The following is a 24,537-nucleotide window of genomic DNA, read 5'->3' on the forward strand; positions in this document are numbered from 1 at the left end:
CCCCAAGAACGAGTTCAGATACACATATGATAAACTACAGTTTATAAATAAAAAACCACATGCAGAATGATCTGTGTCGATTAAGAATTTATGCTGTTTTCATTGGTATGGGATGTACGCACAGGAAAGTGCTAAATGAAATCAAACAATAAATCTTAGCCTGTAGTTCACTTGTAGAAGTTAAGATGAAAAGACTGTAAGGCTCATAGACCTTATAGTGAGAGCTTATAGTCTATATTTTCAGCCTTAATCTTACTTCTCGTCTGTCAGATGAGGTACAGTTCTGCTGTGTTTGTACTGTATTCAATAAACACTGAGATTTATCACACAACGTCCTGGAAAAAGACTCCCGGACCCCCAGTTTCCAAGGATTTCTTTGTCTTGTAGTTCAATACTTTGGACAACAGAGGGAGCTAAAAGAGCAGACAGACAGCACTAAATACTGCTAGGCCTGATGAATAAGCACAGCACCCGAATGAAGTAAGAGTTTAGTAACACTTTTTAAACGTGATTTTTCAGCTTAAACAAATCATTTGAGAAAAGACGAACGTCTGTGTTCAGCAGGTTGCTCTTAAGAGAGAGAGGAAAGACAACACGTTGAACTGATACTGAAATCACATATGAGCGTCGTTTCAACATTGACTCAACATCCACAGGTTTGCGGAGTTTGTGGGATGAGATCACGTGTAAGCCACTTAAATTCAGAGCAATATTTGCGCCATTTTTGTTCGCATGTTTCAAAGGAAGCACAGTGGACTTTTAAAACACACTGCTTTTAAATAATTAAGCATTAAATAGTCTTGCAAACTATTGATAAAGTTTTAAAAACACTAGAAAATACTCATAATCATCCACAGGTAGAGCTAATGCATTTACTTAAGAGCTACCAAAAAAAACTGAACAAAGTAAAAACGTTTCTTCTTTTTTTGCATTCACCTGTAATTATAAGACTAACCACTCTGAACATGCACTCTTCCTCCCATGCTCTATAAAGAGCAGAGAACGGTCATCAATGATAAAGGCCTTTGATGAATATCACAAGCCGATACCCGATTCGCGCTCAGAAGAGTGCATCGCTACTCGTCATCGTGGTTAGGGAGACGTAACACTTTCTAATCACACTTCCAAGTTAGGAACTATAGAAATGATCCCTGAAAGTATAGTCTTAACTTCTCTCGGCGCTCGCTGCTCCACTACCTTAAATAACTACAACGCACGGAGACGGTGGACTGAGCGATTATACGTTGAGACACGCGTAGAGAAAGTTGAAGCCCCAAGAACGAGTTCAGATACACATATGATAAACTACAGTTTATAAATAAAAAACCACATGCAGAATGATCTGTGTCGATTAAGAATTTATGCTGTTTTCATTGGTATGGGATGTACGCACAGGAAAGTGCTAAATGAAATCAAACAATAAATCTTAGCCTGTAGTTCACTTGTAGAAGTTAAGATGAAAAGACTGTAAGGCTCATAGACCTTATAGTGAGAGCTTATAGTCTATATTTTCAGCCTTAATCTTACTTCTCGTCTGTCAGATGAGGTACAGTTCTGCTGTGTTTGTACTGTATTCAATAAACACTGAGATTTATCACACAACGTCCTGGAAAAAGACTCCCGGACCCCCAGTTTCCAAGGATTTCTTTGTCTTGTAGTTCAATACTTTGGACAACAGAGGGAGCTAAAAGAGCAGACAGACAGCACTAAATACTGCTAGGCCTGATGAATAAGCACAGCACCCGAATGAAGTAAGAGTTTAGTAACACTTTTTAAACGTGATTTTTCAGCTTAAACAAATCATTTGAGAAAAGACGAACGTCTGTGTTCAGCAGGTTGCTCTTAAGAGAGAGAGGAAAGACAACACGTTGAACTGATACTGAAATCACATATGAGCGTCGTTTCAACAGTGACTCAACATCCACAGGTTTGCGGAGTTTGTGGGATGAGATCACGTGTAAGCCACTTAAATTCAGAGCAATATTTGCGCCATTTTTGTTCGCATGTTTCAAAGGAAGCACAGTGGACTTTTAAAACACACTGCTTTTAAATAATTAAGCATTAAATAGTCTTGCAAACTATTGATAAAGTTTTAAAAACACTAGAAAATACTCGTAATCATCCACGGGTAGAGCTAATGCATTTACTTAAGAGCTACCAAAAAAAACTGAACAAAGTAAAAACGTTTCTTCTTTTTTTGCATTCACCTGTAATTATAAGACTAACCACTCTGAACATGCACTCTTCCTCCCATACTCTATAAAGAGCAGAGAACGGTCATCAATGATAAAGGCCTTTGATGAATATCACAAGCCGATACCCGATTCGCGCTCAGAAGAGTGCATCGCTACTCGTCATCGTGGTTAGGGAGACGTAACACTTTCTAATCACACTTCCAAGTTAGGAACTATAGAAATGATCTCTGAAAGTATAGTCTTAACTTCTCTCGGCGCTCGCTGCTCCACTACCTTAAATAACTACAACGCACGGAGACGGTGGACTGAGCGATTATACGTTGAGACACGCGTAGAGAAAGTTGAAGCCCCAAGAACGAGTTCAGATACACATATGATAAACTACAGTTTATAAATAAAAAACCACATGCAGAATGATCTGTGTCGATTAAGAATTTATGCTGTTTTCATTGGTATGGGATGTACGCACAGGAAAGTGCTAAATGAAATCAAACAATAAATCTTAGCCTGTAGTTCACTTGTAGAAGTTAAGATGAAAAGACTGTAAGGCTCATAGACCTTATAGTGAGAGCTTATAGTCTATATTTTCAGCCTTAATCTTACTTCTCGTCTGTCAGATGAGGTACAGTTCTGCTGTGTTTGTACTGTATTCAATAAACACTGAGATTTATCACACAACGTCCTGGAAAAAGACTCCCGGACCCCCAGTTTCCAAGGATTTCTTTGTCTTGTAGTTCAATACTTTGGACAACAGAGGGAGCTAAAAGAGCAGACAGACAGCACTAAATACTGCTAGGCCTGATGAATAAGCACAGCACCCGAATGAAGTAAGAGTTTAGTAACACTTTTTAAACGTGATTTTTCAGCTTAAACAAATCATTTGAGAAAAGACGAACGTCTGTGTTCAGCAGGTTGCTCTTAAGAGAGAGAGGAAAGACAACACGTTGAACTGATACTGAAATCACATATGAGCGTCGTTTCAACAGTGACTCAACATCCACAGGTTTGCGGAGTTTGTGGGATGAGATCACGTGTAAGCCACTTAAATTCAGAGCAATATTTGCGCCATTTTTGTTCGCATGTTTCAAAGGAAGCACAGTGGACTTTTAAAACACACTGCTTTTAAATAATTAAGCATTAAATAGTCTTGCAAACTATTGATAAAGTTTTAAAAACACTAGAAAATACTCGTAATCATCCACGGGTAGAGCTAATGCATTTACTTAAGAGCTACCAAAAAAAACTGAACAAAGTAAAAACGTTTCTTCTTTTTTTGCATTCACCTGTAATTATAAGACTAACCACTCTGAACATGCACTCTTCCTCCCATACTCTATAAAGAGCAGAGAACGGTCATCAATGATAAAGGCCTTTGATGAATATCACAAGCCGATACCCGATTCGCGCTCAGAAGAGTGCATCGCTACTCGTCATCGTGGTTAGGGAGACGTAACACTTTCTAATCACACTTCCAAGTTAGGAACTATAGAAATGATCCCTGAAAGTATAGTCTTAACTTCTCTCGGCGCTCGCTGCTCCACTACCTTAAATAACTACAACGCACGGAGACGGTGGACTGAGCGATTATACGTTGAGACACGCGTAGAGAAAGTTGAAGCCCCAAGAACGAGTTCAGATACACATATGATAAACTACAGTTTATAAATAAAAAACCACATGCAGAATGATCTGTGTCGATTAAGAATTTATGCTGTTTTCATTGGTATGGGATGTACGCACAGGAAAGTGCTAAATGAAATCAAACAATAAATCTTAGCCTGTAGTTCACTTGTAGAAGTTAAGATGAAAAGACTGTAAGGCTCATAGACCTTATAGTGAGAGCTTATAGTCTATATTTTCAGCCTTAATCTTACTTCTCGTCTGTCAGATGAGGTACAGTTCTGCTGTGTTTGTACTGTATTCAATAAACACTGAGATTTATCACACAACGTCCTGGAAAAAGACTCCCGGACCCCCAGTTTCCAAGGATTTCTTTGTCTTGTAGTTCAATACTTTGGACAACAGAGGGAGCTAAAAGAGCAGACAGACAGCACTAAATACTGCTAGGCCTGATGAATAAGCACAGCACCCGAATGAAGTAAGAGTTTAGTAACACTTTTTAAACGTGATTTTTCAGCTTAAACAAATCATTTGAGAAAAGACGAACGTCTGTGTTCAGCAGGTTGCTCTTAAGAGAGAGAGGAAAGACAACACGTTGAACTGATACTGAAATCACATATGAGCGTCGTTTCAACAGTGACTCAACATCCACAGGTTTGCGGAGTTTGTGGGATGAGATCACGTGTAAGCCACTTAAATTCAGAGCAATATTTGCGCCATTTTTGTTCGCATGTTTCAAAGGAAGCACAGTGGACTTTTAAAACACACTGCTTTTAAATAATTAAGCATTAAATAGTCTTGCAAACTATTGATAAAGTTTTAAAAACACTAGAAAATACTCGTAATCATCCACGGGTAGAGCTAATGCATTTACTTAAGAGCTACCAAAAAAAACTGAACAAAGTAAAAACGTTTCTTCTTTTTTTGCATTCACCTGTAATTATAAGACTAACCACTCTGAACATGCACTCTTCCTCCCATACTCTATAAAGAGCAGAGAACGGTCATCAATGATAAAGGCCTTTGATGAATATCACAAGCCGATACCCGATTCGCGCTCAGAAGAGTGCATCGCTACTCGTCATCGTGGTTAGGGAGACGTAACACTTTCTAATCACACTTCCAAGTTAGGAACTATAGAAATGATCCCTGAAAGTATAGTCTTAACTTCTCTCGGCGCTCGCTGCTCCACTACCTTAAATAACTACAACGCACGGAGACGGTGGACTGAGCGATTATACGTTGAGACACGCGTAGAGAAAGTTGAAGCCCCAAGAACGAGTTCAGATACACATATGATAAACTACAGTTTATAAATAAAAAACCACATGCAGAATGATCTGTGTCGATTAAGAATTTATGCTGTTTTCATTGGTATGGGATGTACGCACAGGAAAGTGCTAAATGAAATCAAACAATAAATCTTAGCCTGTAGTTCACTTGTAGAAGTTAAGATGAAAAGACTGTAAGGCTCATAGACCTTATAGTGAGAGCTTATAGTCTATATTTTCAGCCTTAATCTTACTTCTCGTCTGTCAGATGAGGTACAGTTCTGCTGTGTTTGTACTGTATTCAATAAACACTGAGATTTATCACACAACGTCCTGGAAAAAGACTCCCGGACCCCCAGTTTCCAAGGATTTCTTTGTCTTGTAGTTCAATACTTTGGACAACAGAGGGAGCTAAAAGAGCAGACAGACAGCACTAAATACTGCTAGGCCTGATGAATAAGCACAGCACCCGAATGAAGTAAGAGTTTAGTAACACTTTTTAAACGTGATTTTTCAGCTTAAACAAATCATTTGAGAAAAGACGAACGTCTGTGTTCAGCAGGTTGCTCTTAAGAGAGAGAGGAAAGACAACACGTTGAACTGATACTGAAATCACATATGAGCGTCGTTTCAACAGTGACTCAACATCCACAGGTTTGCGGAGTTTGTGGGATGAGATCACGTGTAAGCCACTTAAATTCAGAGCAATATTTGCGCCATTTTTGTTCGCATGTTTCAAAGGAAGCACAGTGGACTTTTAAAACACACTGCTTTTAAATAATTAAGCATTAAATAGTCTTGCAAACTATTGATAAAGTTTTAAAAACACTAGAAAATACTCGTAATCATCCACGGGTAGAGCTAATGCATTTACTTAAGAGCTACCAAAAAAAACTGAACAAAGTAAAAACGTTTCTTCTTTTTTTGCATTCACCTGTAATTATAAGACTAACCACTCTGAACATGCACTCTTCCTCCCATACTCTATAAAGAGCAGAGAACGGTCATCAATGATAAAGGCCTTTGATGAATATCACAAGCCGATACCCGATTCGCGCTCAGAAGAGTGCATCGCTACTCGTCATCGTGGTTAGGGAGACGTAACACTTTCTAATCACACTTCCAAGTTAGGAACTATAGAAATGATCCCTGAAAGTATAGTCTTAACTTCTCTCGGCGCTCGCTGCTCCACTACCTTAAATAACTACAACGCACGGAGACGGTGGACTGAGCGATTATACGTTGAGACACGCGTAGAGAAAGTTGAAGCCCCAAGAACGAGTTCAGATACACATATGATAAACTACAGTTTATAAATAAAAAACCACATGCAGAATGATCTGTGTCGATTAAGAATTTATGCTGTTTTCATTGGTATGGGATGTACGCACAGGAAAGTGCTAAATGAAATCAAACAATAAATCTTAGCCTGTAGTTCACTTGTAGAAGTTAAGATGAAAAGACTGTAAGGCTCATAGACCTTATAGTGAGAGCTTATAGTCTATATTTTCAGCCTTAATCTTACTTCTCGTCTGTCAGATGAGGTACAGTTCTGCTGTGTTTGTACTGTATTCAATAAACACTGAGATTTATCACACAACGTCCTGGAAAAAGACTCCCGGACCCCCAGTTTCCAAGGATTTCTTTGTCTTGTAGTTCAATACTTTGGACAACAGAGGGAGCTAAAAGAGCAGACAGACAGCACTAAATACTGCTAGGCCTGATGAATAAGCACAGCACCCGAATGAAGTAAGAGTTTAGTAACACTTTTTAAACGTGATTTTTCAGCTTAAACAAATCATTTGAGAAAAGACGAACGTCTGTGTTCAGCAGGTTGCTCTTAAGAGAGAGAGGAAAGACAACACGTTGAACTGATACTGAAATCACATATGAGCGTCGTTTCAACAGTGACTCAACATCCACAGGTTTGCGGAGTTTGTGGGATGAGATCACGTGTAAGCCACTTAAATTCAGAGCAATATTTGCGCCATTTTTGTTCGCATGTTTCAAAGGAAGCACAGTGGACTTTTAAAACACACTGCTTTTAAATAATTAAGCATTAAATAGTCTTGCAAACTATTGATAAAGTTTTAAAAACACTAGAAAATACTCGTAATCATCCACGGGTAGAGCTAATGCATTTACTTAAGAGCTACCAAAAAAAACTGAACAAAGTAAAAACGTTTCTTCTTTTTTTGCATTCACCTGTAATTATAAGACTAACCACTCTGAACATGCACTCTTCCTCCCATACTCTATAAAGAGCAGAGAACGGTCATCAATGATAAAGGCCTTTGATGAATATCACAAGCCGATACCCGATTCGCGCTCAGAAGAGTGCATCGCTACTCGTCATCGTGGTTAGGGAGACGTAACACTTTCTAATCACACTTCCAAGTTAGGAACTATAGAAATGATCCCTGAAAGTATAGTCTTAACTTCTCTCGGCGCTCGCTGCTCCACTACCTTAAATAACTACAACGCACGGAGACGGTGGACTGAGCGATTATACGTTGAGACACGCGTAGAGAAAGTTGAAGCCCCAAGAACGAGTTCAGATACACATATGATAAACTACAGTTTATAAATAAAAAACCACATGCAGAATGATCTGTGTCGATTAAGAATTTATGCTGTTTTCATTGGTATGGGATGTACGCACAGGAAAGTGCTAAATGAAATCAAACAATAAATCTTAGCCTGTAGTTCACTTGTAGAAGTTAAGATGAAAAGACTGTAAGGCTCATAGACCTTATAGTGAGAGCTTATAGTCTATATTTTCAGCCTTAATCTTACTTCTCGTCTGTCAGATGAGGTACAGTTCTGCTGTGTTTGTACTGTATTCAATAAACACTGAGATTTATCACACAACGTCCTGGAAAAAGACTCCCGGACCCCCAGTTTCCAAGGATTTCTTTGTCTTGTAGTTCAATACTTTGGACAACAGAGGGAGCTAAAAGAGCAGACAGACAGCACTAAATACTGCTAGGCCTGATGAATAAGCACAGCACCCGAATGAAGTAAGAGTTTAGTAACACTTTTTAAACGTGATTTTTCAGCTTAAACAAATCATTTGAGAAAAGACGAACGTCTGTGTTCAGCAGGTTGCTCTTAAGAGAGAGAGGAAAGACAACACGTTGAACTGATACTGAAATCACATATGAGCGTCGTTTCAACAGTGACTCAACATCCACAGGTTTGCGGAGTTTGTGGGATGAGATCACGTGTAAGCCACTTAAATTCAGAGCAATATTTGCGCCATTTTTGTTCGCATGTTTCAAAGGAAGCACAGTGGACTTTTAAAACACACTGCTTTTAAATAATTAAGCATTAAATAGTCTTGCAAACTATTGATAAAGTTTTAAAAACACTAGAAAATACTCGTAATCATCCACGGGTAGAGCTAATGCATTTACTTAAGAGCTACCAAAAAAAACTGAACAAAGTAAAAACGTTTCTTCTTTTTTTGCATTCACCTGTAATTATAAGACTAACCACTCTGAACATGCACTCTTCCTCCCATACTCTATAAAGAGCAGAGAACGGTCATCAATGATAAAGGCCTTTGATGAATATCACAAGCCGATACCCGATTCGCGCTCAGAAGAGTGCATCGCTACTCGTCATCGTGGTTAGGGAGACGTAACACTTTCTAATCACACTTCCAAGTTAGGAACTATAGAAATGATCCCTGAAAGTATAGTCTTAACTTCTCTCGGCGCTCGCTGCTCCACTACCTTAAATAACTACAACGCACGGAGACGGTGGACTGAGCGATTATACGTTGAGACACGCGTAGAGAAAGTTGAAGCCCCAAGAACGAGTTCAGATACACATATGATAAACTACAGTTTATAAATAAAAAACCACATGCAGAATGATCTGTGTCGATTAAGAATTTATGCTGTTTTCATTGGTATGGGATGTACGCACAGGAAAGTGCTAAATGAAATCAAACAATAAATCTTAGCCTGTAGTTCACTTGTAGAAGTTAAGATGAAAAGACTGTAAGGCTCATAGACCTTATAGTGAGAGCTTATAGTCTATATTTTCAGCCTTAATCTTACTTCTCGTCTGTCAGATGAGGTACAGTTCTGCTGTGTTTGTACTGTATTCAATAAACACTGAGATTTATCACACAACGTCCTGGAAAAAGACTCCCGGACCCCCAGTTTCCAAGGATTTCTTTGTCTTGTAGTTCAATACTTTGGACAACAGAGGGAGCTAAAAGAGCAGACAGACAGCACTAAATACTGCTAGGCCTGATGAATAAGCACAGCACCCGAATGAAGTAAGAGTTTAGTAACACTTTTTAAACGTGATTTTTCAGCTTAAACAAATCATTTGAGAAAAGACGAACGTCTGTGTTCAGCAGGTTGCTCTTAAGAGAGAGAGGAAAGACAACACGTTGAACTGATACTGAAATCACATATGAGCGTCGTTTCAACAGTGACTCAACATCCACAGGTTTGCGGAGTTTGTGGGATGAGATCACGTGTAAGCCACTTAAATTCAGAGCAATATTTGCGCCATTTTTGTTCGCATGTTTCAAAGGAAGCACAGTGGACTTTTAAAACACACTGCTTTTAAATAATTAAGCATTAAATAGTCTTGCAAACTATTGATAAAGTTTTAAAAACACTAGAAAATACTCGTAATCATCCACGGGTAGAGCTAATGCATTTACTTAAGAGCTACCAAAAAAAACTGAACAAAGTAAAAACGTTTCTTCTTTTTTTGCATTCACCTGTAATTATAAGACTAACCACTCTGAACATGCACTCTTCCTCCCATACTCTATAAAGAGCAGAGAACGGTCATCAATGATAAAGGCCTTTGATGAATATCACAAGCCGATACCCGATTCGCGCTCAGAAGAGTGCATCGCTACTCGTCATCGTGGTTAGGGAGACGTAACACTTTCTAATCACACTTCCAAGTTAGGAACTATAGAAATGATCCCTGAAAGTATAGTCTTAACTTCTCTCGGCGCTCGCTGCTCCACTACCTTAAATAACTACAACGCACGGAGACGGTGGACTGAGCGATTATACGTTGAGACACGCGTAGAGAAAGTTGAAGCCCCAAGAACGAGTTCAGATACACATATGATAAACTACAGTTTATAAATAAAAAACCACATGCAGAATGATCTGTGTCGATTAAGAATTTATGCTGTTTTCATTGGTATGGGATGTACGCACAGGAAAGTGCTAAATGAAATCAAACAATAAATCTTAGCCTGTAGTTCACTTGTAGAAGTTAAGATGAAAAGACTGTAAGGCTCATAGACCTTATAGTGAGAGCTTATAGTCTATATTTTCAGCCTTAATCTTACTTCTCGTCTGTCAGATGAGGTACAGTTCTGCTGTGTTTGTACTGTATTCAATAAACACTGAGATTTATCACACAACGTCCTGGAAAAAGACTCCCGGACCCCCAGTTTCCAAGGATTTCTTTGTCTTGTAGTTCAATACTTTGGACAACAGAGGGAGCTAAAAGAGCAGACAGACAGCACTAAATACTGCTAGGCCTGATGAATAAGCACAGCACCCGAATGAAGTAAGAGTTTAGTAACACTTTTTAAACGTGATTTTTCAGCTTAAACAAATCATTTGAGAAAAGACGAACGTCTGTGTTCAGCAGGTTGCTCTTAAGAGAGAGAGGAAAGACAACACGTTGAACTGATACTGAAATCACATATGAGCGTCGTTTCAACAGTGACTCAACATCCACAGGTTTGCGGAGTTTGTGGGATGAGATCACGTGTAAGCCACTTAAATTCAGAGCAATATTTGCGCCATTTTTGTTCGCATGTTTCAAAGGAAGCACAGTGGACTTTTAAAACACACTGCTTTTAAATAATTAAGCATTAAATAGTCTTGCAAACTATTGATAAAGTTTTAAAAACACTAGAAAATACTCGTAATCATCCACGGGTAGAGCTAATGCATTTACTTAAGAGCTACCAAAAAAAACTGAACAAAGTAAAAACGTTTCTTCTTTTTTTGCATTCACCTGTAATTATAAGACTAACCACTCTGAACATGCACTCTTCCTCCCATACTCTATAAAGAGCAGAGAACGGTCATCAATGATAAAGGCCTTTGATGAATATCACAAGCCGATACCCGATTCGCGCTCAGAAGAGTGCATCGCTACTCGTCATCGTGGTTAGGGAGACGTAACACTTTCTAATCACACTTCCAAGTTAGGAACTATAGAAATGATCCCTGAAAGTATAGTCTTAACTTCTCTCGGCGCTCGCTGCTCCACTACCTTAAATAACTACAACGCACGGAGACGGTGGACTGAGCGATTATACGTTGAGACACGCGTAGAGAAAGTTGAAGCCCCAAGAACGAGTTCAGATACACATATGATAAACTACAGTTTATAAATAAAAAACCACATGCAGAATGATCTGTGTCGATTAAGAATTTATGCTGTTTTCATTGGTATGGGATGTACGCACAGGAAAGTGCTAAATGAAATCAAACAATAAATCTTAGCCTGTAGTTCACTTGTAGAAGTTAAGATGAAAAGACTGTAAGGCTCATAGACCTTATAGTGAGAGCTTATAGTCTATATTTTCAGCCTTAATCTTACTTCTCGTCTGTCAGATGAGGTACAGTTCTGCTGTGTTTGTACTGTATTCAATAAACACTGAGATTTATCACACAACGTCCTGGAAAAAGACTCCCGGACCCCCAGTTTCCAAGGATTTCTTTGTCTTGTAGTTCAATACTTTGGACAACAGAGGGAGCTAAAAGAGCAGACAGACAGCACTAAATACTGCTAGGCCTGATGAATAAGCACAGCACCCGAATGAAGTAAGAGTTTAGTAACACTTTTTAAACGTGATTTTTCAGCTTAAACAAATCATTTGAGAAAAGACGAACGTCTGTGTTCAGCAGGTTGCTCTTAAGAGAGAGAGGAAAGACAACACGTTGAACTGATACTGAAATCACATATGAGCGTCGTTTCAACAGTGACTCAACATCCACAGGTTTGCGGAGTTTGTGGGATGAGATCACGTGTAAGCCACTTAAATTCAGAGCAATATTTGCGCCATTTTTGTTCGCATGTTTCAAAGGAAGCACAGTGGACTTTTAAAACACACTGCTTTTAAATAATTAAGCATTAAATAGTCTTGCAAACTATTGATAAAGTTTTAAAAACACTAGAAAATACTCGTAATCATCCACGGGTAGAGCTAATGCATTTACTTAAGAGCTACCAAAAAAAACTGAACAAAGTAAAAACGTTTCTTCTTTTTTTGCATTCACCTGTAATTATAAGACTAACCACTCTGAACATGCACTCTTCCTCCCATACTCTATAAAGAGCAGAGAACGGTCATCAATGATAAAGGCCTTTGATGAATATCACAAGCCGATACCCGATTCGCGCTCAGAAGAGTGCATCGCTACTCGTCATCGTGGTTAGGGAGACGTAACACTTTCTAATCACACTTCCAAGTTAGGAACTATAGAAATGATCCCTGAAAGTATAGTCTTAACTTCTCTCGGCGCTCGCTGCTCCACTACCTTAAATAACTACAACGCACGGAGACGGTGGACTGAGCGATTATACGTTGAGACACGCGTAGAGAAAGTTGAAGCCCCAAGAACGAGTTCAGATACACATATGATAAACTACAGTTTATAAATAAAAAACCACATGCAGAATGATCTGTGTCGATTAAGAATTTATGCTGTTTTCATTGGTATGGGATGTACGCACAGGAAAGTGCTAAATGAAATCAAACAATAAATCTTAGCCTGTAGTTCACTTGTAGAAGTTAAGATGAAAAGACTGTAAGGCTCATAGACCTTATAGTGAGAGCTTATAGTCTATATTTTCAGCCTTAATCTTACTTCTCGTCTGTCAGATGAGGTACAGTTCTGCTGTGTTTGTACTGTATTCAATAAACACTGAGATTTATCACACAACGTCCTGGAAAAAGACTCCCGGACCCCCAGTTTCCAAGGATTTCTTTGTCTTGTAGTTCAATACTTTGGACAACAGAGGGAGCTAAAAGAGCAGACAGACAGCACTAAATACTGCTAGGCCTGATGAATAAGCACAGCACCCGAATGAAGTAAGAGTTTAGTAACACTTTTTAAACGTGATTTTTCAGCTTAAACAAATCATTTGAGAAAAGACGAACGTCTGTGTTCAGCAGGTTGCTCTTAAGAGAGAGAGGAAAGACAACACGTTGAACTGATACTGAAATCACATATGAGCGTCGTTTCAACAGTGACTCAACATCCACAGGTTTGCGGAGTTTGTGGGATGAGATCACGTGTAAGCCACTTAAATTCAGAGCAATATTTGCGCCATTTTTGTTCGCATGTTTCAAAGGAAGCACAGTGGACTTTTAAAACACACTGCTTTTAAATAATTAAGCATTAAATAGTCTTGCAAACTATTGATAAAGTTTTAAAAACACTAGAAAATACTCGTAATCATCCACGGGTAGAGCTAATGCATTTACTTAAGAGCTACCAAAAAAAACTGAACAAAGTAAAAACGTTTCTTCTTTTTTTGCATTCACCTGTAATTATAAGACTAACCACTCTGAACATGCACTCTTCCTCCCATACTCTATAAAGAGCAGAGAACGGTCATCAATGATAAAGGCCTTTGATGAATATCACAAGCCGATACCCGATTCGCGCTCAGAAGAGTGCATCGCTACTCGTCATCGTGGTTAGGGAGACGTAACACTTTCTAATCACACTTCCAAGTTAGGAACTATAGAAATGATCCCTGAAAGTATAGTCTTAACTTCTCTCGGCGCTCGCTGCTCCACTACCTTAAATAACTACAACGCACGGAGACGGTGGACTGAGCGATTATACGTTGAGACACGCGTAGAGAAAGTTGAAGCCCCAAGAACGAGTTCAGATACACATATGATAAACTACAGTTTATAAATAAAAAACCACATGCAGAATGATCTGTGTCGATTAAGAATTTATGCTGTTTTCATTGGTATGGGATGTACGCACAGGAAAGTGCTAAATGAAATCAAACAATAAATCTTAGCCTGTAGTTCACTTGTAGAAGTTAAGATGAAAAGACTGTAAGGCTCATAGACCTTATAGTGAGAGCTTATAGTCTATATTTTCAGCCTTAATCTTACTTCTCGTCTGTCAGATGAGGTACAGTTCTGCTGTGTTTGTACTGTATTCAATAAACACTGAGATTTATCACACAACGTCCTGGAAAAAGACTCCCGGACCCCCAGTTTCCAAGGATTTCTTTGTCTTGTAGTTCAATACTTTGGACAACAGAGGGAGCTAAAAGAGCAGACAGACAGCACTAAATACTGCTAGGCCTGATGAATAAGCACAGCACCCGAATGAAGTAAGAGTTTAGTAACACTTTTTAAACGTGATTTTTCAGCTTAAACAAATCATTTGAGAAAAGACGAACGTCTGTGTTCAGCAGGTTGCTCTTAAGAGAGAGAGGAAAGACAACACGTTGAACTGATACTGAAATCACATATGAGCGTCGTTTCAACAGTGACTCAACATCCACAGGTTTGCGGAGTTTGTGGGATGAGATCACGTGTAAGCCACTTAAATTCAGAGCAATATTTGCGCCATTTTTGTTCGCATGTTTCAAAGGAAGCACAGTGGACTTTTAAAACACACTGCTTTTAAATAATTAAGCATTAAATAGTCTTGCAAACTATTGATAAAGTTTTAAAAACACTAGAAAATACTCGTAATCATCCACGGGTAGAGCTAATGCATTTACTTAAGAGCTACCAAAAAAAACTGAACAAAGTAAAAACGTTTCTTCTTTTTTTGCATTCACCTGTAATTATAAGACTAACCACTCTGAACATGCACTCTTCCTCCCATACTCTATAAAGAGCAGAGAACGGTCATCAATGATAAAGGCCTTTGATGAATATCACAAGCCGATACCCGATTCGCGCTCAGAAGAGTGCATCGCTACTCGTCATCGTGGTTAGGGAGACGTAACACTTTCTAATCACACTTCCAAGTTAGGAACTATAGAAATGATCCCTGAAAGTATAGTCTTAACTTCTCTCGGCGCTCGCTGCTCCACTACCTTAAATAACTACAACGCACGGAGACGGTGGACTGAGCGATTATACGTTGAGACACGCGTAGAGAAAGTTGAAGCCCCAAGAACGAGTTCAGATACACATATGATAAACTACAGTTTATAAATAAAAAACCACATGCAGAATGATCTGTGTCGATTAAGAATTTATGCTGTTTTCATTGGTATGGGATGTACGCACAGGAAAGTGCTAAATGAAATCAAACAATAAATCTTAGCCTGTAGTTCACTTGTAGAAGTTAAGATGAAAAGACTGTAAGGCTCATAGACCTTATAGTGAGAGCTTATAGTCTATATTTTCAGCCTTAATCTTACTTCTCGTCTGTCAGATGAGGTACAGTTCTGCTGTGTTTGTACTGTATTCAATAAACACTGAGATTTATCACACAACGTCCTGGAAAAAGACTCCCGGACCCCCAGTTTCCAAGGATTTCTTTGTCTTGTAGTTCAATACTTTGGACAACAGAGGGAGCTAAAAGAGCAGACAGACAGCACTAAATACTGCTAGGCCTGATGAATAAGCACAGCACCCGAATGAAGTAAGAGTTTAGTAACACTTTTTAAACGTGATTTTTCAGCTTAAACAAATCATTTGAGAAAAGACGAACGTCTGTGTTCAGCAGGTTGCTCTTAAGAGAGAGAGGAAAGACAACACGTTGAACTGATACTGAAATCACATATGAGCGTCGTTTCAACAGTGACTCAACATCCACAGGTTTGCGGAGTTTGTGGGATGAGATCACGTGTAAGCCACTTAAATTCAGAGCAATATTTGCGCCATTTTTGTTCGCATGTTTCAAAGGAAGCACAGTGGACTTTTAAAACACACTGCTTTTAAATAATTAAGCATTAAATAGTCTTGCAAACTATTGATAAAGTTTTAAAAACACTAGAAAATACTCGTAATCATCCACGGGTAGAGCTAATGCATTTACTTAAGAGCTACCAAAAAAAACTGAACAAAGTAAAAACGTTTCTTCTTTTTTTGCATTCACCTGTAATTATAAGACTAACCACTCTGAACATGCACTCTTCCTCCCATACTCTATAAAGAGCAGAGAACGGTCATCAATGATAAAGGCCTTTGATGAATATCACAAGCCGATACCCGATTCGCGCTCAGAAGAGTGCATCGCTACTCGTCATCGTGGTTAGGGAGACGTAACACTTTCTAATCACACTTCCAAGTTAGGAACTATAGAAATGATCCCTGAAAGTATAGTCTTAACTTCTCTCGGCGCTCGCTGCTCCACTACCTTAAATAACTACAACGCACGGAGACGGTGGACTGAGCGATTATACGTTGAGACACGCGTAGAGAAAGTTGAAGCCCCAAGAACGAGTTCAGATACACATATGATAAACTACAGTTTATAAATAAAAAACCACATGCAGAATGATCTGTGTCGATTAAGAATTTATGCTGTTTTCATTGGTATGGGATGTACGCACAGGAAAGTGCTAAATGAAATCAAACAATAAATCTTAGCCTGTAGTTCACTTGTAGAAGTTAAGATGAAAAGACTGTAAGGCTCATAGACCTTATAGTGAGAGCTTATAGTCTATATTTTCAGCCTTAATCTTACTTCTCGTCTGTCAGATGAGGTACAGTTCTGCTGTGTTTGTACTGTATTCAATAAACACTGAGATTTATCACACAACGTCCTGGAAAAAGACTCCCGGACCCCCAGTTTCCAAGGATTTCTTTGTCTTGTAGTTCAATACTTTGGACAACAGAGGGAGCTAAAAGAGCAGACAGACAGCACTAAATAGCACTAACTGCTAGGCCTGATGAATAAGCACAGCACCCGAATGAAGTAAGAGTTTAGTAACACTTTTTAAACGTGATTTTTCAGCTTAAACAAATCATTTGAGAAAAGACGAACGTCTGTGTTCAGCAGGTTGCTCTTAAGAGAGAGAGGAAAGACAACACGTTGAACTGATACTGAAATCACATATGAGCGTCGTTTCAACATTGACTCAACATCCACAGGTTTGCGGAGTTTGTGGGATGAGATCACGTGTAAGCCACTTAAATTCAGAGCAATATTTGCGCCATTTTTGTTCGCATGTTTCAAAGGAAGCACAGTGGACTTTTAAAACACACTGCTTTTAAATAATTAAGCATTAAATAGTCTTGCAAACTATTGATAAAGTTTTAAAAACACTAGAAAATACTCGTAATCATCCACGGGTAGAGCTAATGCATTTACTTAAGAGCTACCAAAAAAAACTGAACAAAGTAAAAACGTTTCTTCTTTTTTTGCATTCACCTGTAATTATAAGACTAACCACTCTGAACATGCACTCTTCCTCCCATACTCTATAAAGAGCAGAGAACGGTCATCAATGATAAAGGCCTTTGATGAATATCACAAGCCGATACCCGATTCGCGCTCAGAAGAGTGCATCGCTACTCGTCATCGTGGTTAGGGAGACGTAACACTTTCTAATCACACTTCCAAGTTAGGAACTATAGAAATGATCCCTGAAAGTATAGTCTTAACTTCTCTCGGCGCTCGCTGCTCCACTACCTTAAATAACTACAACGCACGGAGACGGTGGACTGAGCGATTATACGTTGAGACACGCGTAGAGAAAGTTGAAGCCCCAAGAACGAGTTCAGATACACATATGATAAACTACAGTTTATAAATAAAAAACCACATGCAGAATGATCTGTGTCGATTAAGAATTTATGCTGTTTTCATTGGTATGGGATGTACGCACAGGAAAGTGCTAAATGAAATCAAACAATAAATCTTAGCCTGTAGTTCACTTGTAGAAGTTAAGATGAAAAGACTGTAAGGCTCATAGACCTTATAGTGAGAGCTTATAGTCTATATTTTCAGCCTTAATCTTACTTCTCGTCTGTCAGATGAGGTACAGTTCTGCTGTGTTTGTACTGTATTCAATAAACACTGAGATTTATCACACAACGTCCTGGAAAAAGACTCCCGGACCCCCAGTTTCCAAGGATTTCTTTGTCTTGTAGTTCAATACTTTGGACAACAGAGGGAGCTAAAAGAGCAGACAGACAGCACTAAATACTGCTAGGCCTGATGAATAAGCACAGCACCCGAATGAAGTAAGAGTTTAGTAACACTTTTTAAACGTGATTTTTCAGCTTAAACAAATCATTTGAGAAAAGACGAACGTCTGTGTTCAGCAGGTTGCTCTTAAGAGAGAGAGGAAAGACAACACGTTGAACTGATACTGAAATCACATATGAGCGTCGTTTCAACAGTGACTCAACATCCACAGGTTTGCGGAGTTTGTGGGATGAGATCACGTGTAAGCCACTTAAATTCAGAGCAATATTTGCGCCATTTTTGTTCGCATGTTTCAAAGGAAGCACAGTGGACTTTTAAAACACACTGCTTTTAAATAATTAAGCATTAAATAGTCTTGCAAACTATTGATAAAGTTTTAAAAACACTAGAAAATACTCGTAATCATCCACGGGTAGAGCTAATGCATTTACTTAAGAGCTACCAAAAAAAACTGAACAAAGTAAAAACGTTTCTTCTTTTTTTGCATTCACCTGTAATTATAAGACTAACCACTCTGAACATGCACTCTTCCTCCCATACTCTATAAAGAGCAGAGAACGGTCATCAATGATAAAGGCCTTTGATGAATATCACAAGCCGATACCCGATTCGCGCTCAGAAGAGTGCATCGCTACTCGTCATCGTGGTTAGGGAGACGTAACACTTTCTAATCACACTTCCAAGTTAGGAACTATAGAAATGATCCCTGAAAGTATAGTCTTAACTTCTCTCGGCGCTCGCTGCTCCACTACCTTAAATAACTACAACGCACGGAGACGGTGGACTGAGCGATTATACGTTGAGACACGCGTAGAGAAAGTTGAAGCCCCAAGAACGAGTTCAGATACACATATGATAAACTACAGTTTATAAATAAAAAACCACATGCAGAATGATCTGTGTCGATTAAGAATTTATGCTGTTTTCATTGGTATGGGATGTACGCACAGGAAAGTGCTAAATGAAATCAAACAATAAATCTTAGCCTGTAGTTCACTTGTAGAAGTTAAGATGAAAAGACTGTAAGGCTCATAGACCTTATAGTGAGAGCTTATAGTCTATATTTTCAGCCTTAATCTTACTTCTCGTCTGTCAGATGAGGTACAGTTCTGCTGTGTTTGTACTGTATTCAATAAACACTGAGATTTATCACACAACGTCCTGGAAAAAGACTCCCGGACCCCCAGTTTCCAAGGATTTCTTTGTCTTGTAGTTCAATACTTTGGACAACAGAGGGAGCTAAAAGAGCAGACAGACAGCACTAAATACTGCTAGGCCTGATGAATAAGCACAGCACCCGAATGAAGTAAGAGTTTAGTAACACTTTTTAAACGTGATTTTTCAGCTTAAACAAATCATTTGAGAAAAGACGAACGTCTGTGTTCAGCAGGTTGCTCTTAAGAGAGAGAGGAAAGACAACACGTTGAACTGATACTGAAATCACATATGAGCGTCGTTTCAACAGTGACTCAACATCCACAGGTTTGCGGAGTTTGTGGGATGAGATCACGTGTAAGCCACTTAAATTCAGAGCAATATTTGCGCCATTTTTGTTCGCATGTTTCAAAGGAAGCACAGTGGACTTTTAAAACACACTGCTTTTAAATAATTAAGCATTAAATAGTCTTGCAAACTATTGATAAAGTTTTAAAAACACTAGAAAATACTCGTAATCATCCACGGGTAGAGCTAATGCATTTACTTAAGAGCTACCAAAAAAAACTGAACAAAGTAAAAACGTTTCTTCTTTTTTTGCATTCACCTGTAATTATAAGACTAACCACTCTGAACATGCACTCTTCCTCCCATACTCTATAAAGAGCAGAGAACGGTCATCAATGATAAAGGCCTTTGATGAATATCACAAGCCGATACCCGATTCGCGCTCAGAAGAGTGCATCGCTACTCGTCATCGTGGTTAGGGAGACGTAACACTTTCTAATCACACTTCCAAGTTAGGAACTATAGAAATGATCCCTGAAAGCATAGTCTTAACTTCTCTCGGCGCTCGCTGCTCCACTACCTTAAATAACTACAACGCACGGAGACGGTGGACTGAGCGATTATACGTTGAGACACGCGTAGAGAAAGTTGAAGCCCCAAGAACGAGTTCAGATACACATATGATAAACTACAGTTTATAAATAAAAAACCACATGCAGAATGATCTGTGTCGATTAAGAATTTATGCTGTTTTCATTGGTATGGGATGTACGCACAGGAAAGTGCTAAATGAAATCAAACAATAAATCTTAGCCTGTAGTTCACTTGTAGAAGTTAAGATGAAAAGACTGTAAGGCTCATAGACCTTATAGTGAGAGCTTATAGTCTATATTTTCAGCCTTAATCTTACTTCTCGTCTGTCAGATGAGGTACAGTTCTGCTGTGTTTGTACTGTATTCAATAAACACTGAGATTTATCACACAACGTCCTGGAAAAAGACTCCCGGACCCCCAGTTTCCAAGGATTTCTTTGTCTTGTAGTTCAATACTTTGGACAACAGAGGGAGCTAAAAGAGCAGACAGACAGCACTAAATACTGCTAGGCCTGATGAATAAGCACAGCACCCGAATGAAGTAAGAGTTTAGTAACACTTTTTAAACGTGATTTTTCAGCTTAAACAAATCATTTGAGAAAAGACGAACGTCTGTGTTCAGCAGGTTGCTCTTAAGAGAGAGAGGAAAGACAACACGTTGAACTGATACTGAAATCACATATGAGCGTCGTTTCAACAGTGACTCAACATCCACAGGTTTGCGGAGTTTGTGGGATGAGATCACGTGTAAGCCACTTAAATTCAGAGCAATATTTGCGCCATTTTTGTTCGCATGTTTCAAAGGAAGCACAGTGGACTTTTAAAACACACTGCTTTTAAATAATTAAGCATTAAATAGTCTTGCAAACTATTGATAAAGTTTTAAAAACACTAGAAAATACTCGTAATCATCCACGGGTAGAGCTAATGCATTTACTTAAGAGCTACCAAAAAAAACTGAACAAAGTAAAAACGTTTCTTCTTTTTTTGCATTCACCTGTAATTATAAGACTAACCACTCTGAACATGCACTCTTCCTCCCATACTCTATAAAGAGCAGAGAACGGTCATCAATGATAAAGGCCTTTGATGAATATCACAAGCCGATACCCGATTCGCGCTCAGAAGAGTGCATCGCTACTCGTCATCGTGGTTAGGGAGACGTAACACTTTCTAATCACACTTCCAAGTTAGGAACTATAGAAATGATCCCTGAAAGTATAGTCTTAACTTCTCTCGGCGCTCGCTGCTCCACTACCTTAAATAACTACAACGCACGGAGACGGTGGACTGAGCGATTATACGTTGAGACACGCGTAGAGAAAGTTGAAGCCCCAAGAACGAGTTCAGATACACATATGATAAACTACAGTTTATAAATAAAAAACCACATGCAGAATGATCTGTGTCGATTAAGAATTTATGCTGTTTTCATTGGTATGGGATGTACGCACAGGAAAGTGCTAAATGAAATCAAACAATAAATCTTAGCCTGTAGTTCACTTGTAGAAGTTAAGATGAAAAGACTGTAAGGCTCATAGACCTTATAGTGAGAGCTTATAGTCTATATTTTCAGCCTTAATCTTACTTCTCGTCTGTCAGATGAGGTACAGTTCTGCTGTGTTTGTACTGTATTCAATAAACACTGAGATTTATCACACAACGTCCTGGAAAAAGACTCCCGGACCCCCAGTTTCCAAGGATTTCTTTGTCTTGTAGTTCAATACTTTGGACAACAGAGGGAGCTAAAAGAGCAGACAGACAGCACTAAATACTGCTAGGCCTGATGAATAAGCACAGCACCCGAATGAAGTAAGAGTTTAGTAACACTTTTTAAACGTGATTTTTCAGCTTAAACAAATCATTTGAGAAAAGACGAACGTCTGTGTTCAGCAGGTTGCTCTTAAGAGAGAGAGGAAAGACAACACGTTGAACTGATACTGAAATCACATATGAGCGTCGTTTCAACAGTGACTCAACATCCACAGGTTTGCGGAGTTTGTGGGATGAGATCACGTGTAAGCCACTTAAATTCAGAGCAATATTTGCGCCATTTTTGTTCGCATGTTTCAAAGGAAGCACAGTGGACTTTTAAAACACACTGCTTTTAAATAATTAAGCATTAAATAGTCTTGCAAACTATTGATAAAGTTTTAAAAACACTAGAAAATACTTGTAATCATCCACGGGTAGAGCTAATGCATTTACTTAAGAGCTACCAAAAAAAACTGAACAAAGTAAAAACGTTTCTTCTTTTTTTGCATTCACCTGTAATTATAAGACTAACCACTCTGAACATGCACTCTTCCTCCCATACTCTATAAAGAGCAGAGAACGGTCATCAATGATAAAGGCCTTTGATGAATATCACAAGCCGATACCCGATTCGCGCTCAGAAGAGTGCATCGCTACTCGTCATCGTGGTTAGGGAGACGTAACACTTTCTAATCACACTTCCAAGTTAGGAACTATAGAAATGATCCCTGAAAGTATAGTCTTAACTTCTCTCGGCGCTCGCTGCTCCACTACCTTAAATAACTACAACGCACGGAGACGGTGGACTGAGCGATTATACGTTGAGACACGCGTAGAGAAAGTTGAAGCCCCAAGAACGAGTTCAGATACACATATGATAAACTACAGTTTATAAATAAAAAACCACATGCAGAATGATCTGTGTCGATTAAGAATTTATGCTGTTTTCATTGGTATGGGATGTACGCACAGGAAAGTGCTAAATGAAATCAAACAATAAATCTTAGCCTGTAGTTCACTTGTAGAAGTTAAGATGAAAAGACTGTAAGGCTCATAGACCTTATAGTGAGAGCTTATAGTCTATATTTTCAGCCTTAATCTTACTTCTCGTCTGTCAGATGAGGTACAGTTCTGCTGTGTTTGTACTGTATTCAATAAACACTGAGATTTATCACACAACGTCCTGGAAAAAGACTCCCGGACCCCCAGTTTCCAAGGATTTCTTTGTCTTGTAGTTCAATACTTTGGACAACAGAGGGAGCTAAAAGAGCAGACAGACAGCACTAAATACTGCTAGGCCTGATGAATAAGCACAGCACCCGAATGAAGTAAGAGTTTAGTAACACTTTTTAAACGTGATTTTTCAGCTTAAACAAATCATTTGAGAAAAGACGAACGTCTGTGTTCAGCAGGTTGCTCTTAAGAGAGAGAGGAAAGACAACACGTTGAACTGATACTGAAATCACATATGAGCGTCGTTTCAACAGTGACTCAACATCCACAGGTTTGCGGAGTTTGTGGGATGAGATCACGTGTAAGCCACTTAAATTCAGAGCAATATTTGCGCCATTTTTGTTCGCATGTTTCAAAGGAAGCACAGTGGACTTTTAAAACACACTGCTTTTAAATAATTAAGCATTAAATAGTCTTGCAAACTATTGATAAAGTTTTAAAAACACTAGAAAATACTTGTAATCATCCACGGGTAGAGCTAATGCATTTACTTAAGAGCTACCAAAAAAAACTGAACAAAGTAAAAACGTTTCTTCTTTTTTTGCATTCACCTGTAATTATAAGACTAACCACTCTGAACATGCACTCTTCCTCCCATACTCTATAAAGAGCAGAGAACGGTCATCAATGATAAAGGCCTTTGATGAATATCACAAGCCGATACCCGATTCGCGCTCAGAAGAGTGCATCGCTACTCGTCATCGTGGTTAGGGAGACGTAACACTTTCTAATCACACTTCCAAGTTAGGAACTATAGAAATGATCCCTGAAAGTATAGTCTTAACTTCTCTCGGCGCTCGCTGCTCCACTACCTTAAATAACTACAACGCACGGAGACGGTGGACTGAGCGATTATACGTTGAGACACGCGTAGAGAAAGTTGAAGCCCCAAGAACGAGTTCAGATACACATATGATAAACTACAGTTTATAAATAAAAAACCACATGCAGAATGATCTGTGTCGATTAAGAATTTATGCTGTTTTCATTGGTATGGGATGTACGCACAGGAAAGTGCTAAATGAAATCAAACAATAAATCTTAGCCTGTAGTTCACTTGTAGAAGTTAAGATGAAAAGACTGTAAGGCTCATAGACCTTATAGTGAGAGCTTATAGTCTATATTTTCAGCCTTAATCTTACTTCTCGTCTGTCAGATGAGGTACAGTTCTGCTGTGTTTGTACTGTATTCAATAAACACTGAGATTTATCACACAACGTCCTGGAAAAAGACTCCCGGACCCCCAGTTTCCAAGGATTTCTTTGTC

General features: G+C 38.8%; 19 non-coding genes across 19 annotated transcripts; all 19 read right to left on the reverse strand.

Annotated features, from left to right (window-relative positions):
* Positions 1–953: 953 nt before the first annotated feature.
* LOC140563174 (small nucleolar RNA U3) lies at positions 954–1,167 on the reverse strand. The gene has a single exon (XR_011980393.1). It is a non-coding gene; the product is annotated as a small nucleolar RNA U3 (small nucleolar RNA).
* A 1,057-nt stretch (positions 1,168–2,224) lies between these two features.
* LOC140563217 (small nucleolar RNA U3) lies at positions 2,225–2,438 on the reverse strand. The gene has a single exon (XR_011980436.1). It is a non-coding gene; the product is annotated as a small nucleolar RNA U3 (small nucleolar RNA).
* Positions 2,439–3,495: 1,057 nt separating this feature from the next.
* Positions 3,496–3,709, reverse strand: LOC140563181 (small nucleolar RNA U3). The gene has a single exon (XR_011980400.1). It is a non-coding gene; the product is annotated as a small nucleolar RNA U3 (small nucleolar RNA).
* A 1,057-nt stretch (positions 3,710–4,766) lies between these two features.
* LOC140563182 (small nucleolar RNA U3) lies at positions 4,767–4,980 on the reverse strand. The gene has a single exon (XR_011980401.1). It is a non-coding gene; the product is annotated as a small nucleolar RNA U3 (small nucleolar RNA).
* Positions 4,981–6,037: 1,057 nt separating this feature from the next.
* Positions 6,038–6,251, reverse strand: LOC140563183 (small nucleolar RNA U3). The gene has a single exon (XR_011980402.1). It is a non-coding gene; the product is annotated as a small nucleolar RNA U3 (small nucleolar RNA).
* A 1,057-nt stretch (positions 6,252–7,308) lies between these two features.
* On the reverse strand, positions 7,309–7,522 carry LOC140563184 (small nucleolar RNA U3). The gene has a single exon (XR_011980403.1). It is a non-coding gene; the product is annotated as a small nucleolar RNA U3 (small nucleolar RNA).
* Positions 7,523–8,579: 1,057 nt separating this feature from the next.
* LOC140563186 (small nucleolar RNA U3) lies at positions 8,580–8,793 on the reverse strand. The gene has a single exon (XR_011980405.1). It is a non-coding gene; the product is annotated as a small nucleolar RNA U3 (small nucleolar RNA).
* Positions 8,794–9,850: 1,057 nt separating this feature from the next.
* Positions 9,851–10,064, reverse strand: LOC140563187 (small nucleolar RNA U3). The gene has a single exon (XR_011980406.1). It is a non-coding gene; the product is annotated as a small nucleolar RNA U3 (small nucleolar RNA).
* Positions 10,065–11,121: 1,057 nt separating this feature from the next.
* Positions 11,122–11,335, reverse strand: LOC140563188 (small nucleolar RNA U3). Its single transcript, XR_011980407.1, has one exon. It is a non-coding gene; the product is annotated as a small nucleolar RNA U3 (small nucleolar RNA).
* A 1,057-nt stretch (positions 11,336–12,392) lies between these two features.
* LOC140563189 (small nucleolar RNA U3) lies at positions 12,393–12,606 on the reverse strand. The gene has a single exon (XR_011980408.1). It is a non-coding gene; the product is annotated as a small nucleolar RNA U3 (small nucleolar RNA).
* Positions 12,607–13,663: 1,057 nt separating this feature from the next.
* Positions 13,664–13,877, reverse strand: LOC140563190 (small nucleolar RNA U3). Its single transcript, XR_011980409.1, has one exon. It is a non-coding gene; the product is annotated as a small nucleolar RNA U3 (small nucleolar RNA).
* A 1,057-nt stretch (positions 13,878–14,934) lies between these two features.
* LOC140563191 (small nucleolar RNA U3) lies at positions 14,935–15,148 on the reverse strand. The gene has a single exon (XR_011980410.1). It is a non-coding gene; the product is annotated as a small nucleolar RNA U3 (small nucleolar RNA).
* Positions 15,149–16,205: 1,057 nt separating this feature from the next.
* LOC140563192 (small nucleolar RNA U3) lies at positions 16,206–16,419 on the reverse strand. Its single transcript, XR_011980411.1, has one exon. It is a non-coding gene; the product is annotated as a small nucleolar RNA U3 (small nucleolar RNA).
* Positions 16,420–17,483: 1,064 nt separating this feature from the next.
* LOC140563193 (small nucleolar RNA U3) lies at positions 17,484–17,697 on the reverse strand. The gene has a single exon (XR_011980412.1). It is a non-coding gene; the product is annotated as a small nucleolar RNA U3 (small nucleolar RNA).
* Positions 17,698–18,754: 1,057 nt separating this feature from the next.
* On the reverse strand, positions 18,755–18,968 carry LOC140563194 (small nucleolar RNA U3). Its single transcript, XR_011980413.1, has one exon. It is a non-coding gene; the product is annotated as a small nucleolar RNA U3 (small nucleolar RNA).
* Positions 18,969–20,025: 1,057 nt separating this feature from the next.
* LOC140563232 (small nucleolar RNA U3) lies at positions 20,026–20,239 on the reverse strand. Its single transcript, XR_011980451.1, has one exon. It is a non-coding gene; the product is annotated as a small nucleolar RNA U3 (small nucleolar RNA).
* Positions 20,240–21,296: 1,057 nt separating this feature from the next.
* On the reverse strand, positions 21,297–21,510 carry LOC140563195 (small nucleolar RNA U3). The gene has a single exon (XR_011980414.1). It is a non-coding gene; the product is annotated as a small nucleolar RNA U3 (small nucleolar RNA).
* Positions 21,511–22,567: 1,057 nt separating this feature from the next.
* On the reverse strand, positions 22,568–22,781 carry LOC140563197 (small nucleolar RNA U3). The gene has a single exon (XR_011980416.1). It is a non-coding gene; the product is annotated as a small nucleolar RNA U3 (small nucleolar RNA).
* Positions 22,782–23,838: 1,057 nt separating this feature from the next.
* On the reverse strand, positions 23,839–24,052 carry LOC140563198 (small nucleolar RNA U3). The gene has a single exon (XR_011980417.1). It is a non-coding gene; the product is annotated as a small nucleolar RNA U3 (small nucleolar RNA).
* Positions 24,053–24,537: the final 485 nt, after the last annotated feature.

The sequence above is a fragment of the Salminus brasiliensis genome, chromosome 9, assembly GCF_030463535.1.
Source record: "Salminus brasiliensis chromosome 9, fSalBra1.hap2, whole genome shotgun sequence".
Classification (NCBI taxonomy): domain Eukaryota; kingdom Metazoa; phylum Chordata; class Actinopteri; order Characiformes; family Bryconidae; genus Salminus; species Salminus brasiliensis.